The 20,415-nt window shown below is 37.5% G+C and overlaps 1 long non-coding RNA gene across 1 annotated transcript in view; it reads right to left on the reverse strand.

The window, feature by feature from the left end:
* Window positions 1-2,047: 2,047 nt before the first annotated feature.
* The window catches only part of LOC150054756 (uncharacterized), a 54,429-nt gene continuing 36,061 nt past the window's right edge, over window positions 2,048-20,415 (reverse strand). Inside the window, exon 3 of the long non-coding RNA XR_016537653.1 lies at window positions 2,048-2,182. This is a non-coding gene — a long non-coding RNA (uncharacterized LOC150054756). The remainder of the gene's footprint in view (window positions 2,183-20,415) is intronic.

The raw sequence follows: 20,415 nt of genomic DNA on the forward strand, positions 1-20,415 counted from the left end.
AAAAATAGTTTCAACGACTACAAATGTTTTCTTCTTGATTCCAGAGGGGAAGACTGAAAAGTATAATAATGGTTTTCAGTTTATTAATAAGATTTCTATTTCTACTCAGTCTTTTGTATCATTTTATTTCAGTTTTGTTTTATTTATTTCCTACAAAGCACATATAAACACCATTGAAGAAGGTTAACTAGGTTTCTAAGAAAGAAGATGTGTGAAATATAAGGTCAGAAAAGAAACAAAAGTGTAGAATCAGAAAAGAAACAAAGTTAGAAGTGTTACTAAAACCGGTAAATGAAATCTTTTTCAGAATTATAATGTAATTTTCAATATTCAAACACTATTCAGAAAAATATGCCTCTGTGCATACATGGATATTAAAAAAGGTTTATACTGGTCTCAAACATGAAATGAGAAGATGAAGACAGTTATTTTTCTTCATCCAAGGAAGAAGGAAAAGGTGTGAAAGGAGAACAGTTACAGAAAAGCAGCTCCTAAGCTCCCAAGTGTTTTGTAAATGTAGTGGAGATAAATAATGATTAAATGATAATTAAATATTTCTCTTTCTTCCCTCTCCTCTTTCTCTTATCACCTCTATTTCTCTTCCTTTCTTTCCTTATTTTAGAAATCGTAACCCCTGCACTCCCCCCCTCAACATACACATTAGACTTCTTTGGAAAATAAAAATAAAAATCAAGCTGTGTTCTTGACTAGCAGTAGATTATAAAATACAGTATCTTTTGTGCTAAATTTAAATCTGATTTAGGCAGTGATATTATCAATATACCATTTGTGAAACATATTTTAGGAGCCATGACATTTGTCTGTTTAAATCCACAAGCTGAATTCTATAACTTCCTAATTTGGCAGGTAACAAGCTTCAGTTTGATAACCTGGAAGTCCCCTAGGATAAAGGTTTTTATAACATTTATAACATTGCTATGTAGCAATATCTGGAAACTATATGTTATTAAGATAGGTAATGTTATGTCAATAGGTAAGTTACTGGGCTTTGATAAAGAAAACAGAGAAAAATGAAATTTGACCACTCCAAAGTCATGGTTAATATTGAAAACATTATTTTTCAGTTAAAGGATTGTACTGATCAATCATAAATTGAGACATTACATGGCTATTTTTAACCACACAAAATCTGTTGAAATGGGTCTGTCATTGTAGTCATACCCATACTAGAAAGACTCCATCCATACAAACAAGGGAAAATTTCCTAAGCTCAAGAAAGTCAGACAATGTTCAGTCAAAACTGGACCCCAAAGGAGTGCCTTTATGAATACATCTGCCAGTGGTCATCCAGTTATTGTTTGCTTTGATGAGAAGGTGGTAGATGGCTCACAGAAAAGTTGTTTTCCTACTCTCCCTCCCAAGAAGTTTGGATTTTCAATTTAATTTTTTTAACCAGACCCACAGCAAACATCAGAATGTATGTTTTATGCTAAATACATTTTGGTTGCAGAGCAGTTATCTCATGCTGCCAGAATAGCCCTTAGGATTAAGATGGTTTATTGGGATCAAACGCCTAGGAGATTTATTATAGTGCAGACTGTTTACTCCTTCCCACTAAAATGCCGATTATGCTCATTTCTTTGCCTCTCTCCTAACTCCTTTTTTTCCCCTCTCTTTCATAACCCATATTCTATTATTTTCCCTTCCTGCTTTCAGATGATTCTACTTAGACTTTTAAACTTTATGACAATTGAATCCTTGGAAACTTCCTGAGTTTATGGCTGCCAGGAAGTAGCAATGACATAAATGCCACTCATTGAGATTTGGGGAACAACGAGTCTCTGATTAACAACCCAGATCAATGAAAAGAAAAGTGTTTTCAGGGACCATCCCTTGTGACTTAAATGTGCCCTTGAGATGACATCATGAATGATCACAGACACCATAAAAACTATAGAACAATACAGAACCAGAGAAAAATCAAAAATAATTTCTTGCTGGATACACCATCTACTTGTAGTTGTCAAACATTAGCATGAATCAGTCACCTAGTGGCCTGTTCAAAATGTTTGATAGCTCTCTAGCACTTGATTGATGGGCTCTGTCTTTGGAGTACCTGATCCAGTAACTCTGAAGCAAAGCCTTAGAACTTGTGTTTCTGCTGTGAAAGACAGTTCTATGCAGCTGGTCCCTGAAGCATCTTGAGAAACAGCACTGAAACCTGGAAGATTATGAAAGAGAAATTATACAGGTTAGAGCAAAGTAGCAATCCCTCGAATTAAAAAGCAAGTCTGGAGGTCTGTGTATATCTAATGGCCTTGGCAATTTCCAAACTGAAAATCTTCATGTCTCAGATAAATTATTTATACACTATAGATATGATACTGAAGGAAGCTGATTTACCAGAGGCAAGTGATAATATAGAGAATTGGACATTTAATGTTCGCCAAACTCTTTGCTATGTGCCTTCCAGTTTTCAAGAAAATCCTTTGAGATCAACACTTGGTTTTTTTTTTCTTTTCCTCTCACAGTTGAGACAACTCAGCATTAGAGACTTTATGTACTTTGCCCATCCAGGATCATACTTCTAATAAATTGTGGAATCAGAATTTGATCTTTGTATGACCCTTAAGAACTTAAAATATACAAGTCCAGAAGACAGGCAAAGCCAATATTAACATTCACTGTGGTGTTTATTATAGCATTTAAATTACGACTCGTAGGCTTACCAGGCCACAGCTCTGTGCAGATGGCTGCATGGTGCAGCCGTATGCACAATGGAGCCCCATTCAGACCATTTGGTGCACATCTCTGCTTCAGGAAGCCCATTGCAATGAACAGCCTGTAGCTTCTTGCAGATCTCTGATCAGAATATCTGGCTTCTCTGCAGCAATCTTCCCTCAACATAGATCCTTTGGAGCAGGTTACCCAGCAAGAGAACAGCTGCCCTACAACAGAGAAAAACTATTTCACAGGCAGAGTCCACATGAATACCAAACACCACCTCTAGGTGGGAAGGGCTGGGGAGGAACTCATAAGACATAAGAAGGCGGAGGGGTGTGTGGGGGGGAAATAAATAGACAAAATTCTGAGCTCAGTATTGACAGACCATGTAAGTCTCCGCCTGCACGAGGAAAGTGAAAATATAATCTCCAGACTATGTCAGGAGTTGGTGCTTGTGGGAGTTTGGAAGAAGGGACAAAATTTTCTTCTCAGTACCCAAGGATGGCATCAGTCTCAGCCTGCACCAGACAAGAAAGAATTCAGCCTCAGGCTGATAGCATCATGGGTAAAGCAGGGAAAACAGATTAAGCTTTGGGCTCACCCGAGACTGCCACGTTGATATTTGAGGATTTAACCTCTTGCAGGCCTAAGACAAAGAGTGTGACTAAGGCTTCCAAAAGAGTCTACGACAAGTATGGAAGAAGTGATATAGTCAGGAACTCATACAGAGATGGACACCAAAGGTCATGCTCAGAACTAAAGTCCCTCTGTGAGCTCAGCCACTCAAGGCTGAATGATGGCACACCTCCAGAAGGCTCTACCTATAACCACAGACTAGGCCTAAAAGGCCTGAATTTCAGACTTCCAAACCTCTGAACTCATCCATCAGTGCTGAGAAAAAGGTAGGGATTCTAATTCTTGGATTGGACTCAGTGGGTGCCCTAACTCTGGGAATAGCCTCGGGGGGTTCATAACAATGCTAGTAGACATAGGGGCCCCTAACTTCAGGAAAGGTCTTGGCAGTTCCCTTAATGCCTACACAGTAGCAATGCGTCTCTAACACTAGCCAGATCATTGTGCAGCCTATAACCCAGAGAAACACCTGGTAAGACCTCTAATGCTAGCCAAGGGGTAGGAGGGGAATGTTAAAAGCCCACAGAGGGCTGCCCACAGCCCAGAGGGACAGCACCCACTCAAGCCTGATCTTAAATCACTGACCCATATACCACTGTCCTCCAACAGTTTTGAGGTGGGAGGATTTGTATCCAGCCAAACCCACAAAGCCTGTGTGTGCACACCCTGTGTGAGAAGCCCCATCCATGGCATCGAGGGCTGTGCCCAGACTGCCTCAAAACCCAGCCAGAGCATCCACACCCACACCCATAGCACCTGGAGCCTACAACTGGCCAACCCCCCCCCCCCAAAACCACTCATCCATGCTTTACCTCATGGGATGGCTTCAGTCACAGCACTGAGGGGTCTGTGCCCAGCCTGCTTCAGAAATTTGGTGAATATCCTGGCGTGGAAGGTTGAGGACAGCCCACAGCAACATGGTTTTTACCTACCTGGATACAGAAGCCTTCTGTGGGTTCTTACATATGATACCCTTGAACACAGTGTTGCTGTAGATAGCACTCAGCTAGATCCCCCAAACCAGAAAACCACAGGCCAGCTGGGAGTTTGGCCTAGTGGTAGAGCGCTTGCCTAGCATGCATGAAGAGCCAGGTTCGATTCCTCAATACCACATACATAGAAAAAAGCCAGAAATGATGCTATGGCTCAAATGGTAGAGTTCCAGCCTTGAGAAAGCCCGTGGACAGTGCTCAGGCCCTGAGTTTAAGGCCCAGGACACGCAAAAAGAAAAAAGAAAACCATAGCCCATTTCCACAGAAACTAACACTTACATTTAATTTCCTCTACAAGCCCTGCAGCGAGATGAGCAAATCACAACCAAAGTTCACAAGACTTATGAGTGATGGAGAAAAATCCTACTCTCAGAAACCATCAATAACTCAGGGAAGGAGTCCAGTGAAAGAGAAGAAGAAGAAGAAAGGGAGAATGAAAAAAACCTATCAAAGCAATGATGAGAGAATTGGCTGAAAAAATAGAGTAGATCCAAAAACAAATAAAATACAAAGAGGAATGATCAAGTAAATTCAGGATATCCAAGAAAGCATGAATAAGAAATGTTACATGCCTTAGAGAAAGCTGAAATTAACTCCCTAAGAGCTGACATTAACAAAGAGCTAGGAAGTGTGTAAAGCGCTATTTTTCTATTGAAAAGCAAAGTTGAAAGTGGAGGAAATAAAGTAAGTAGAAAACAGGGTAACAGAGGTTGGGGATAAAACAGAGGAATTAGAATAAAAATCAAAGTTATAGAAAAATACAGAATACTCAAGATTTGGCATATTCAAGCAAATGATCAAGTCTATTCATAAGCAGTTTACATGAGGGAGAAGAATGCAAAACTAAAAATCACTGAAAACCTATTTGACAAAATAGTAACAGAAAGTTTCCCCAGTCTTAAGACACAGAATCTCATTCACCTGATAGAGGCATAAGAACTCCTAGCAGATAAAATCCAAGAAGAAATGCTTCTAGACACATCATTTTGAAAATTTTGGACTGAAATGAAAAGGAATTAATTTTAAATGCAGTGAAATCAAAGAGGAAACTTTATTACAATAGAAAGAAAATTCGAAATACTGAAGATTTCAACACAAATGATGAATGCAAGGAGACCCTGGAATGGTGTAATTTAAGCTCTGAATGACAACAATTGTCCCCACAAACTGGCATCTCCAGTGAAGGTAATATTCACAATTAATGGAGAAACTAAAAGCTTCCATGACAAACGCGAAGAGTTCATGAACATTAAAACAACACAAAAAAACAGCAATTAAAGAGAAAGTCCAAAGAAAAGAAAGTCAAGCAAATATAACATTAAGTAAAAATCACTAGAAAACTAGTTTAGTAAACACAAGAAAAGGAGAGAAACAACTACAGAAAACAGCTCAACTCCTCAACCAAAAGACATAGAGCAGCAAATTGTATCAAAAAACAAGAGCCAACTATTTGTTGTCTCCAAGAAATTCATCTCACAGTCAAAATTAACCACATATTCCAAGTGAATGGATGGAAAATTATCTTTTATGTGTTTTCATCTTGCAAGAAGATCAGGGTAGCCAAACTGTTATCGGATAAAAAAGGACATCTCATTAAAATCAGTATGAAGAAATAAGAAAGGCCATTACATATTAATAAAAGGAATGATCCATAAAGTGGGAAATAACACTGGTCTTAATATATGTGCCAAAAGTGGAGGATATAAATACATTTTAACAAAAACTCTTAGACTTGCAGAGCATGACAGACCCATCCCAATATGATAATAAGAGGAGACTTTCACGCTCCACTCTCACCAAAGGACAGGTCAACCAGGGAAGCTTCTGAATTAAATGACACAATAACCTGAATGGACTTAATAGATTCATACAGAGTATTTCATCCACAACCACACATTTCACATTCTTCTCAACAGCCCATGGAACAGTCTCCAAAACTGATCACATCCTAGGACATACAACAAGCTTGAGCAAGGACTGAAGTAACGCCTTGTATCCTATCTGACCACAACAGAATTAAACTAGTTCTAAACAACAAAACATACTGAAGAAAATACTCAAACACATGGAAAGTGAACAACACACTATTAAACAACAGGTGAGTCACTACAGAAATAAAGGCCAAAATCAGAAAGTTCTTGCAGTTCTATGGAAATGAAGATACATGATATCACAAGCTTGGAAATACAGAAAAAGCTGTTGGAGGAACTGGTGGTGTAGCTCGAGTGGTAGAGTACTCAAGGACAATCCCTAGGCCCTGAGTTCAAGCCCCAGGACTAGCAAAAAGAAAAAGAAAAGGCAGTTGCAAGAAATTTCATAGCTCTAAGAAAGTACACAAAACAGAAACAGCTACAAATAAATAACTTCATGATGCAATAGTGCTTCTAGAAAAACAGTAACAACGCAAACTTGAAACAACTAGATAGAGATGGTAAAGATTAAGGTAGGAATTAAAGAAATTGATAACAATTCATACTACATAAATCAATGAAACAAAAAGCTAGCTCTTTGAAAAATAAATAAATGTAATTGACAGATCACTAGTGAAACTGATGAAGAGAAGATACTCAAATCAACAAAATAAGAGATGTCAATAGGAACACTATACCAAATCACCAACAAATCCAAGCTATTATGAAGGACTACTTTGAAAAACATACTTAAATAAGATGGAAAAATCTAGTAGACCTAGGGAAATCCTTTTAAAAAGTCATGATCAGTTGAAAGCCAAAAAGTAGACCTAGGTAAATCCTCTCAAAAAGTCATGATCAGTTGAAAGCAAAAAACTAGTCAAAACAAGAGTTACAGTCTGGTATTTTAAAAGGTGGGCTTCAGTTTGGTCAATGCAAATAGATTCTGACCCATAGAAAATATCAAATAAATAAATGCAACTGATATTGATGGAAAAGAAAAGTGACAATATTTTTGCATTAAAATTGCCAGTGTACAGTAGATGTAAGAAGATCCCTAACAGAAGATCAGTGCATATGCAGTTAGGGACCAAAAGATCAATTGTGCTTTTTAATTACTCAGCACATCAGGAACCTAATCTAAATAATTCAAGCCACACAGGCAAGCCTTGATTTCATGCTAAAAAATGATCTGGGTAGTTAGAATAATTAAAAAATCACACATAATCCCAAACCCTTATGGCAACAATTCATTAAAATCATCTTCCTTAGAGAAATGAGTTTATAAGTAGTACAAATCATTACAAAACTGTCTGGCTTATGCCTCTTCTGCTTTGATTATCCCACTGCAGTCTCTGGGGAAGACCAGGCAAAGCAATGAAATTGTAAAGTCAGGGGAAAAAAAGAAAGGGACAGAGGATAGAGATGAAGTCATAAAATTCGAGACAGACTTCTGATCACACTGTAGACTACTGAAGAGTTGACAGTAGGACTTGTGTTCGGAATTGGTGACTCATGCCTATAATCCTAGATAATCACCAGGATGAGATCTGAAGATCTCAATTCATCACCCGAAATCCTTGAGACTCTTATCCAAGACATCACTGGGGAGGCTCAATGTAGCTCTTTTCCAGTTATGAGCTATAAGTTGCTGTTAATGTTATCCATGAAGTATATCCCTTCCACTCCCCGGCCTCTTCATGGCTCCCTCATCTCCTTTTTATCTTCCCCTCCCTTGCTCCCTCTCTCGTTTCTCTCTCTCATCATCATACTCATCAAAACCATGGTGGAAAACCCACCACAATGATTAGTTCTCTAATATGATTGATATTTATGATCCGTTATTTCTTCATTTTTGAGAAAACATACAATGGCCATTTTGACCATATTTTATTAAAAATACATGTTGTTGGGAGAAATTAGAGAGAACAACAGAAAAGGTGAAAATAATCAATATGCATTTTACATATAAACTGATAGGGTGAACTGAAATTCTTTTGTACAACCGCATAAGATAAAAACTAAATAAAAAATAAAAAGCATTAGGAAAAATATTGGATAATAATTTTAAATAAAGAATTCTGGGCAAGCTTTCCCAAAGCCTAAAAGCTAAATGTAAATATGAAGGAAGTTACAGGTTCTGAATTGCTGTTTGACTTCTTTGCTTATCTGTAAAATAAGGAACCAAGACTACCTAGCCTATCAAATTGTTGTGGAAATTAAACAATGGGAACTTAAAGTAGTACGACTATAATGAAATTGTATCTTAATTAATCACCATCGTCTAGCTGTTTTCTTCCCAAAGTGCTGTCAGTCAAAGGTCAGACAATTTTGTATTTCCACTTTCTTTGGCCAAAGACACTAAATGTGACAGAGAATACAAATTATAAAAAGCAACATGGAACACTAGTCAAGCAAAATGTATTTCTTGGCCTGAAATTTCTCCTTCTGTGCTCCAGATGAAAAAAACTAATTCATTTATTCACTGCTAGTATAGATGATTAATTTAATCTTTACAGATAAAATAAAATGATTGGACGAAAGGACCAAATACTCTGCTGAAGCTAATCACGAGACACATATGGGTGAATAATTTATTGTATGGGAAATACAGTAATATCATAGATGGTTAGCTAAAAACAAACAGCAATTCTGTTAAGATAAACTAAAACCAAATGCACTTAGTACCAGAAAATGGATCACTAGCATGGATCTCATCCTGGGGAATCTTACCAGCATTGGGAGGATTCCATTTTTATATACTTCTCATAATCTATCTCAATATTTTCTAAGCACCAATTCTCTGCATGAGGCAAAATTGGAGTAGCCCAAAGATGTATTAGTGTAATGGATACAGTAATACATACACACACACACACACACACACACACACACACACACACGACACACACAACTACTATTGTCCTTTGAGGTCTTGTAACTTAGATGTTTTTGAGCTTCTGATTTCTTTTTTTTTTTTTTTTTTTGCCAGTCCTGGGCTTGAGGTCAGGGCCTGAGCACTGTCCTTGGACTTTCTCAAGGCTAGAGCTCTACCACTTGAGCCTCACCACCACTTCTGACTTTTTCCTATGTATGTGGTACCGAGGAATCGAACCCGGGTCTTCATGCATGCTAGGCAAGCACTTTAACCACTAGGCCAAACTCCCGGCCCCATGAGCTTCTGATTTCTTAACAGAAAAATGAGGAAACCAAAAAAATCCAGTTGTTGTCAGTATAAAGTAAAATTTATGCATAATTTAGTTAGTACTAGGGAATAACTAGGAAGAAATATGGAGCCATATTATAAATGCACATGTGTATACAGATGCATAAATTTGTCTATGTATTCAAAACAGTATTTCTGCCAGTTTCTCCTCTGTTATCAAGCTGTCTTTACTTTTCCACACAGCTCAGTTTGTTTCTATTCTTTTTCAAGGTATTTGTGTTGTCTTTCTTCTGCACCTACTATAATCTTCCTCAACAAATACAAAGATAAAACAGATGGAAAGATTCTTTTCCTCATTAGTAGTTAAAAAATGAAAAATATAGCACCTTGGAAACCAGATTTTTCTTTCACTTAAAAGAATAACATAGGCTGCTGTGGATAAGATAAATTTGTTTTTTCCTAACAACACTGACAAACTAATACAAACCTTTTGTTAAAAAGAAAATTGTCCCCAAAAGTAAAACCATAAATGTGTCTATAACCAGTCCCTTCTGATGACTGCAGATATTTCTGGTTGCTTGGTAGTTTTTAGAAATAACACATTCATGGCACTTCTCCAGGTTAGTTTGTAGTCTTCTATAATTTTTTGTTAAGTGACTTCTATGTTACTACTGGGTCAGAAAGATGGCATTTATGTCCATCCTTTTCAGGATCATTCACAACTTGGGAATATTTTATCCAAATAATTTCATCTCCTTGAATCATCAGGCTCAATTCACTCACATGCACCTCAATATAATTAAGAATTCCATGTTTTGTACAATAGGAATAAGGGATTCTTTTTCACATCAAGTCTTAGTAGGCAAAAAGGTTTGCTTTCAGTTCAGGAAGTACTATGAAGACCTTCAAATTATTACAAAAGCATTTCCATGTAGCAGACTTTAGTCATTTTTATTTTCCATTCCTTCGTTTTCTTCTTTCCTGTACAAAGAATAACTTTTAATACTCCAGTTTCTCCCTAACTAACCATGAGATGAGATTTGAGGATCTAAGTTTAAAGCAGACAAATCAATGGGACTCTCATCACCAGTTAAACAGCAAAAAGCCAGAAGTAAAGGGGTGGCTTAAGTGGTAAAGCATTAGCCTTGAGTAAGAACGCTAAATAAGAATATGAGGCCTTGAGCTTGAGGTCCAGTACAAGCACAGATAATAAATTAAAATTTACAAAAGAAAAAAGGATCCGGGAATTTTGTGGGATTGCTTTGACTTTATTGCTTCTGAAAGAACTAATGACTTCTTTATATTGCAACTTTATATTCATGAACATTTTCTTCCTTTTCTTTCTTTTCTTTCTTTCCTTTTTTCCAGTCATGGTCCTTGAACCTGGGTGCTCTCCCAGGTCTCCACTTTGCTCAAGGCTAGCATTTTACCACTTGAGCCACAGAACCACTTCTGTTTTTCTTTTTTCTGTGATTTATTAGAGATAAGGGTCTCACAGACTTTCCTGCCCAGGCTGGCTTGGAATCGTGATCCTCAGATCTCACTATCATAACTAGAATTATAGGTGTGAGCCACCAGAGCTGACTTCATGAAAATCTCTATTTTTCTTTTAATTAAATCTTTTCATAATCTTCAAGGATTTTTGGTAATTTTCTATATCTTATTTTTACATTTATTTCTGCCTCCTGCCTCTTAATGGCTGTGCTTTTGTGTCTTCAGTAATATGAATCTACAGGAAACCAATGGGAAATTGAGACATAATGTTTACAAAGTGCTAGCTCCAGCTTCACAAGAAGGGTATGAGAAGGTGTATTTGGAGCTCAGTAAAAACAGCTCAATATAAGCCAAAAAATGTTAGTATGGCACATTTCACATCTAAACCCAAATAATTGTATTCAGAGTCTGTGCTCTCAAGCAATATAGGCTTCTTCTATCGTTATTTTAAATTTATAACATTTCAGCTAGATGTTGTTAGTATATATCTATAATCTCAGCACCAGAGAGGCTGAGATGGGAATGTCTCAAGTTAAAGGCCAGCCTGGGCTGCATAGTAAGACTCTGTTTCAAAAAAGAAATGAAAGAACAAGAGAAAAAAAGATGATGATGATGATGATGATGATGATGATGATGATGATGATGACGATGACGATAGAAAGACCATCTCTGGGCTTAATATAGACATACCATTTCACTAGCTTCTTGTGAACTGTGACCTTTCTTCTGTTCAGCGTCACTACTAAGCGTTCTTCTTCTTTCCTTTTTGCCAGTCCTGGGGCTTGAACTCAGGGCTTGAGCACTGTCCTTGGCTTTCTCAAGGCTAGAGCTCTACCACTTGAGCCATAGCATCACTTACAGCTTTTTCTATATAAGTGGTACCAAGGAATTGAACCAGGGTCTTTGTGCATTCTAGGCAGGCACTCTACCACTAGGCCAAACTCCCAGTCCACTACTAAGTTTATTTTTTTTAATGATGACAATTGTAATTTAATTTCCAATATCATCAGGTTGATTTCATTATGGCTGAACTATCTTCTTCCATTTCTGAGGATATAAATTGTACTTACTGTCAACGTCCCTTGCTTTCCTAAGTCATTGCTCTCTGTTAATAAAGAAACAGCAATCATTGACTTTCCTGAAAAGACTGCTGATTCATGCTTCATTACTGTGATCTCTTCCTGGATTGCCCATCATTCATCTGCTTAGGAGGAGGAACAAGATGACCATTGTTTATGTCCTGCCAAGTCACTTTCCCTTGTGATAAGGATGCTTGGGAGATATGCCGTGGAAATGGGGCTGTATGCCATGGATATGGTGCAGTCATCTCTCTGCGTCTTTGCATCCGGGAAGAGAAGAATGAAGGAAAGGTACAAAATGTAATGATAATGACAGGAGAGTTAACTAAGAATGGAAAGTATCTGGTCTGGCTACTTCGGCCCTACACACCAAATTGAGACATAATTAAAGACAGAATAAAATAAACTTATCAGGTGACATAGACACAGGTGGACTTCATTTTCAGTCATCTTTGGAATGCAGATATGAGCATCAGATTTAAATAGAAGTAGGAAAAAGAGGCTAACGGTGTGTGTAGTTTAAGAGTAATATTTACAGGTATGGCCTGGTTTATTCTTTTCTCAGTTCAGTTTTTCCAAAGAGTCTAGAGAAATTATCATCACTGTCATCACTGGAGGGGAACAGTGTGTTCCCATGAGATGATTCCTGCTACCTCAGGAGGCGACCTGATTATTACAGGTGATTGTCCTCATTTGAGAATGGTCTGTCCTGCAAAGCTAGGCTAGTCACTGGAGGTAGTTCTTGTCCCTTACACATATATGTTATGGATCACTCCTGTCTTTCCTGGAACCAAAGTAATTGCAAAATGATTATAGACAAAAATAGTTTAGAGCAATACCAGACACAAAATGAAGGCAGATATACCAGGGTTCTCTCCTGCTTTAGATTAATTCATGACAGCAAGAAGACTTTAAGAATGCGTTACAAAAGCACTTTCAATAGACTGAAAGCAGGTTTTCTCTTGGGTGAGAATGGGAGCATTAGCCTCAACAAGTTTATGTATTTGTGGTTGCCTTGATAAATTCCTACACATAGGTCCATATTACAGGTCACCTGTGTCTCCGAACAGTGCAGTGTTTTCTCTCAGAGACTTTGTGATCTCTTCTTCATACAGTCACCTCTTAAGTCTCTGCTGGAAGGACTGGAGGAGGCCTTAAATTTTTTGCAAATCTTTATCACTCACGGCAATCACCTATGAGCACTATGAAAGACAGCAGGACCACATGACTCCTTTGAACCCGAGCTCTCACTAATTCCTCCCATCACAGTTAACCTTCTGGTGAAATTAGCCTGAGAGAGATAAACAGAAGTTTGCCTTGCCTCTAGATAACCCAGTGCACAACCCTTTGAAAGCCGTGTGTGTGTGTGTGTGTGTGTGTGTGTGTGTGTGTGTGTGTGTGTGTGTGTGTGTGTTTATACTGGGGCTTAAAATAAGAGCCTCTTGATCTCATTTCGCTTTTTTACTCAATGCTAGTGCTTTACCACACGAGCCACACCTCCACTTCTGGCATTTTGCTGGTTAACTGGAGATAGGAATCTCATAGTCTTTTAGGCCTGGGCTAGCTTTGAACTATGAGCCCTAAATCTCTACCTCCTAATAAACATAGGACTTCTGTTACTGCCAATATCTATTGGCAGGCTACCATTCTACCCCCTGAGTCAAATGTCACTTCTGGTTTTCTGGTGGTTATTTGGAGATAAGCATCTCAGGGACTTTTGTGCCAGAGCTGGCTTGGAACCATGATACCCAGATCTCAGCCTCCTGAGTAGCTAGGATTACAGGTGTACGTAATTATTTTATCTCTTTTTCTTTTAAGACTCAACTGTGACAGCACTCAGGCCCCTAAATTCAAGCCCTAGAACTGACAAAAGAAAGAAAAGAAAAGAGAAAATAAAACATGATTGAACTAAAACAGAGAAAGGAAGAAGAAAGTATTATAAGAAGAATGTGCCTATAAATCTACCAGTAAGCACACTGGATAATAAAAGACAAAAACATTACATTCAGACATGATAAATTATACAAGGCTCTACACATTCACACAATGAGACCCAAGGAAGATATTCTTAGGAAAGGAGCACAAAGACTTAATAGCTATGTGCGAATAAAATGTCTATCAAAATGAACTCCAAGAAATGGAAATTAGGTGTTTTTATTATTTTGCTTTTTGTTTTTTCTCCTTTGTTACTGTTTTGACTTCGGTACCTTTTGTCTTGTATGTAAGCTTATCTGTTTTAGGAGGATTAGAGAGAACACAGAAATTATCAAACAATGCAGCAGTAATATTAAACACTATACTTGACATGAACTATACAACTTTGGGGGATTGAGGGGTCAGGGATGGAAAAATGTGGAGAAGATGTGACACTGTATACTCATTATCTGACTTATGTAATTGTATCCCTTCTGTATATCACATTTATAATAACAATAAAAAGAAGATAAAGACAAACTATTAACTGTACATTCTCAAAAGCTTCCCAATCACATTTCTAGTTTCACAGTGTTAGAATCCTGACATTCTCCTATCAGAATGTAGACTCTCTCGCCCATAGACTGAATGTAGGTCATTGCAACTGCTCAATAAATAGAAGCAAATGAAGAAACCCTTGTAAGGCTAGAACACAAAAGCCAGTTTCCACCTGGCTCATTCTCTCTAGGGACAATGACTTTTGGATCAGAGCCACCATATCATATGGAATTCCAATCCACCCAGGGAAGTCATTTGTAGGTGACCTGGCACCTAGCCCTAGGATGAAACCCAGCTGTTAGCCAGTTATCCATTTTGAATGCAAATTTAACTTTCTCCTAACAGAATCAACATAGTTGCGTTTGTGATTTCTAGTTCTCTACCCCTGGTTCGTTTTTTGTTGTTGTTGTTTTCCCAATGCGATCTATCCACACTTCCTCCTAACACAACTGCCTCCTGCTGCTGCCTACCTCCCCGTGGGACAGCTACCTGCAATATACTGTCTTTCTCCCACTGATCTGTATACCTGCATGAGCTACAGACATGCCATTGTGCTCAGTCTGGAGCCACAGGATGATGCTAGCAATGTGTGGCTGCTTGTTTCAAAGCCTTCTACCAACACTCCCCATGGGAACCTCAGATTTTCTCAAGGCCAGAGCTCTACCACTTGAGCCTCAGCACCACTTCTGGCTTTTTTTTTTTTCTATGTATGTGGTACTGAGGAATCGAATCCGGTTCTTCGTGCATGCTAGGCAAGCACTCTACCACTAGGCCAAACTCCCAGCCCGGGATTTTTTTTTTTTCTGCATATAGCTTTTAATTTGTAAATTCTTTCTTACTCGTCCCAGCATGTTCAGTGTTTTTACTTTTAAGTTGTTCTTTGATATCCTGGTAGTTGACTGTTATTTAAGGCTGGAGTGTATTGCTAAGTGGTGGAACACAGGCTTTGGATATGCAAAATCAATACTTAGAACTGAAAACAGATGCACAAACACACACACACACACACACAAAAGGGAATGTGTTATTTGTGTTATTTAATTGCTAAAATGTTGTGAATATTATGGAGACTCATGGGGTTTTGAACTCAAGGCCTTGTACTTGCTAGGCAAATAGTCTACTGCTTGATCCACTCCTCTGGCTCCTTTTACCTTTGTTTTTCAACTAGGGTGTCACATTTTTTTTTGCAGGGAGAAAAGAGTCTATTCTTAGAGCATAATTCTCATATCTATACTTCATCTTTCCAGGGTAGTTGAATTACAGATGCACAAACCATACTCAGCTTCTTGGATAAGGTTACCAAAGTGGTAACCATAATCTGTCTATTCTCCGTTGGTAGAAATATATAGTCTTTCACCACATTTGATTTATCCCTTGAGTAGCTCGGATTACAGGCATTTACCATCTCATTTGGTTAGACAGTGTTAATTCTGTTATCAGTTTCTAACTTCATTGCTTTATGGTAAGAGAGGATATATGATCTCTACCTTCTTAAATCTCTTAAGACTACATTTTTGGTCTAACTTATGGTCTATCCTAAAAAAATATTTTAAGTTCTTTTAAGAAGACTGTATATGTTTCTTTTTGTTTAATAGTGTCTTGTACATGTGGATGTTTTCAAATCTAGTTAACTAGTCCCCTGTTTCATGACTTACCCTCTGATGGATGGTGCTATGCACTATTGAGAGAGATGGAACTTAGTAATGAAGTTTCTGAACATTTCTGTAGAATTGTTTACTTCTCCCATCAGTTCTGGGAATTTTAACTTTTATGTTTTATGGTTTACTCCTAGATATATAAATGTTTATAATTGTTATTTCATCTTTCTGTATTGAACTATTATTTGTCTCCCATGATGTGTTTTTTCCTTTAGAACTAGTTTGTATGATACCAGTATGGCCATCCCTGCTCTCTTATGGTTCTTCATTTGTATAAATCACTCTTTTCCATCCTACTCCATTTAATTCTTTTACATCTTTGAGTCTAAAGACATTTTAGACAGCACATGCCTTTAGTGTACCTCTTTAGAACACTATGCCACTCTGTTTCTGGCTGGAGAGATTAATCTATTTAAAAAAAATCTTATGGGGCCAGAAGTTTGGCCTAGTGGTAGATTGCTTGCCTAGCATGCACAAAGACCCAGATCCAATTCCTCGGTACCACATACATAGAAAAAAGGTGGAAATGGCATTGTGGCTCAAGTGGTAGAGATCTAGCCTTAAGAAAGCCCAAGGGCAGTGCTCAGGTCCTGAGTTCAAGCCCCACAACAGGCGAAAATAAAAGAAATTCTTAGTAAGGAGGAATTTATTTCTAAGCCAAGTGCCAATGGCTACAATACTCAGGAGGCTGAGGGCTTAAGATCACTGTTCAAAGTCAGCTGGGCCACAAAAGTCTATGAGACTCTTTTTTCCAATAAAAACAGAAAGCAGAAAGTGACACTAAGGCTCAGTGTAGTAGAGTGCTATACTTGAGCTGAAGAGCTCAGGGAGAGCACCCAGGCCCAGGGTTCAAACCCCATGAACAACAACAAAACAAAAAAGAGAGAAATGTATTTCCATGAATTGGCTATACTTTTCTATCTGACTTAGAGCTGTTTGTATTTTAATACAATTATTGCATCACCATCTCCTTTTATGTTTAGCTTATTTTGTTTACTGAACTATTTAAATCCTTTATTTCTTTTGGATATAGTATTTTTGTGTATGTGTGATTATGATGGTGGGGATATAACCTTTAAGATCTTAAAGTTACAACCCTTCTATTGGAACTATTTGGAGGCATATATGAGAGTTTGGGTTATTTTTTTCAATAGTTTGAATATATTCTCCTTTAGAATTTAAAGTTTCTGGGGAAAAAATTAGCAACTTTTATTTCTCATGCCAAAAATTTAATAATCTTAACATTGTTTTGTGTCTGACAGCTATCTCTCAATCCAAGACTCTTTTTCTTATGCAACTTAATAAAGATGTTTTTGTATGAATCTGAGTTCATCCTACTTGGTGTGTTCTATAATTTGGTGTCAAGTGACTCCAGAAAGATTGATGTGCTAACAGACTGGTTCCTCCAGTGGCGCTGTTAGGATGTCAGGGATGCTTTGGAGGTGGGAATCTATGGAAAGTTAGCTTTTGGATCATACCCAGAAATGGGATTGCCTCTTCCTCTACCTTGTGGCTTGTGATACGCGTTGTTTTCTCCCCACACGATCGAGATACGATATATGTTCCTTGAACCAGAGTCCCAAAGCAATGAAGACACCAAATTCGGACAGAAACTTCCAAAACTATAAGCCAAACATAAATATGTTTGCCTTTAAATACCAATAGCCTTAAGTATTTCCTTAGAGTCATGTAGAAGCTGGCTGACAGTGTGCATTGAACTTGGATCTTTACGTCCATGTTTTCAACAAACTTGAAGCTTTTAAAACATTATCCTTGCAAATATTCTCTTTTTATCTCTTCTTGAGATATTGCCACAGTCCTATTAGGCTCTCTTCATTTTTTTTTTCAGTCTCTTTTTGGATTCTGTTCCTCATACTTGATACTTTTCGTTTTTCCAGTTTACTGATTCTTTGTTCTGTCTCTGAATACCTGCGGGGAATGTCTTCATTTCAGTTGCTGTACTGCCTTGGGTTCAGGATTTCCTTTGTTCTTTGTTTTAGGTTATCTTTATTGATATTTCCTTTTTGTTTATGAATCATCTTCTTGACTCCCACCATATCTTACTTTCATTCTTTGTGCATTTTTAAGGTAGTTATTTAAAGTTTTGTCTAGTATATCTGCTATGTCAGCTTTCCAGAGACAATTTATATGTTATATTTTACTCCTCCTTCTTATGCTTTGTTTTTGCTGCTGAAAACTGGACATTTGAGTTTAGTATGGTGTTAATGATGGGAATCAGATTCTTCTCCCACTGCAGCTTTTATTGAGATTAGTATTTTTTCACTTTGTTGTTGCTGGTGATGGTGGTCTTGGGGCTTGAACTCAGGGCCTGGACACTGTACTTTCACCTCAAGGCTAGCTCTACCCCTTCTGGTTTTATGGTGTTTATTGGAGATAAGAGTCTCATGGGTTTTCCTACCCTGGCTGGCTTTGAGCCATGATGTTCACATCTCAGTCTACGGAGTAGCTAGAATTACGGCATGAGCCACAAGTGCCCAGCTTATTTTCTTTTTAATTATAGATCATCCCTATGTCAATAATCTACTTGAGGTATGAACTTAGAACACTCTCAGACCTTTTCTGTGGTTGAATTTTACCTAGTCATATGCAATCATATTTTAAAATTTTCTCCTATGTGAAACAGATTCTTAATTTCTAGTTGGAAAGGCTGGTAGCCCTTGGAATCCACTGCAAGACTATTTTAGTCAGACGGGAAAAGGACTTCCAACAATGAGAAGATAGCTGTAATTCTGATAAAAATAAGGAATTGTAGCATAGATTACATGAATTTAGATGAAAAGGGCCACTTGTGTTTATCTTGGCCCCAGAAAGCTATTTACCACTTGTTCCAATACTAAATGCACATTGCAAGGTTATGCAATATGTATGGGAAAGTATTATGAGAAGAACTACAATTGACCAGTATAAACCAGGAACTGAAATTGACCAAAATTAACCATAAGTTACTATTCGAGTTTCTTGAAAAGTTACAAGTCATAATAGACTGAAGAGATCCAAATAATTGTCAGACAGACATGGCAAATGCAATTATTGTCTCCGTGGTAGGCAGATTAATGGTACCTCCTGATCCTTCGTGTTTCCAGAAGTCATTTTTTCTGCTACTAAATTGCATCAAAAATGGAGGGGAAAAACCCTATCAATATTTTTTTAACAAAATAGATATTTGTCTTCTGTTACTGAAAGACTGAAATACTGGATTGAGTCTGTATGTCTAAGATTTTAGGGCTCGAATAAAGCTAGATGTACAGAGCCTTCAAGGCTCTGTAAGTCATAGTTCACAATTTATACCCTAACTAGAGATGAAACTCAGCATTAATCCAGTTAAAAGACCATGCAGGGACCTTTTCCAATTTGGGGGCATTTTCACTGGTTAATAATTCTAAATATTTTTAGAATTGCCATAGATTTTCTTCATGTTTAATCAAACATGGTACTTCTCAGTTTTAAGGATTTTTCTCTCAACTTACAATCTAATAGCCCTGTCATCACTTATGGACATTTTTTTGCAGAGATTCTTTTCCTCCATAACTGCATACCTCAGAATACTAGAGTTGATGAAAATAAATTATTTATTTGGAAGAAACTTGTACATTTTTTTACTTAGCACATGGGTTTCACAATGCCTTAGGTCATCTATTGATACTTCCTCTTCCACTTTCACTCACGAATAAAAAAGTAGTAAAGGTTTTACCCAAGTAACTTCCTAGATCAACTCTGTGAAAAGGTATCAGATTGGTTCTGACCTGGTTTGACTGTTAGGTTTACTGAGCAAGACTTTAACTACAAGCTTGCTGTAACAGGTAACAGAGCTGTTGCTTCCCCCTACTCATGTGCTCATGTATAAAGCAGTCATGTGATTCGGATTCAATAAAAGTTGAATCTTACATTTATGGGGTGTCTCTAAATCTGTCTTGATGGTAAGATTTAATACTTTAAAATGTTATACTGCAGCTAGTTCTAATACAATTGCAATCTTCCTACATTTATAACCACTGCCATGTCATTTATGGATAAAATAATGAAATTTCACAGAGGATTAATTTAATATTCTCAGAGAGATTTTTCTATATCTGTTTTTTTTTCCAATTACCTATATGGGTGTACAGAGGTTGTGGTGGGGAATTCTCCAGAAATTAGGTTCTAGTCCATTCTCTTTAGGCTTTTCAGGCGGAAAACTTCTACAGATAATCATTCTCTTATTTCCCCAGGTAAAACTTAGGTAATGAAAAGCTTCTGCTCATTTTGAAGAGGGATGTGTTAGAATACTGATACAATCAAATAACAATTTCCAAGATGTTGTGTTAA

The sequence above is a fragment of the Megascapheus bottae genome, chromosome 14 (assembly GCF_031878675.1).
Source record: "Megascapheus bottae isolate mThoBot1 chromosome 14, mThoBot2.hap1, whole genome shotgun sequence".
Classification (NCBI taxonomy): domain Eukaryota; kingdom Metazoa; phylum Chordata; class Mammalia; order Rodentia; family Geomyidae; genus Megascapheus; species Megascapheus bottae.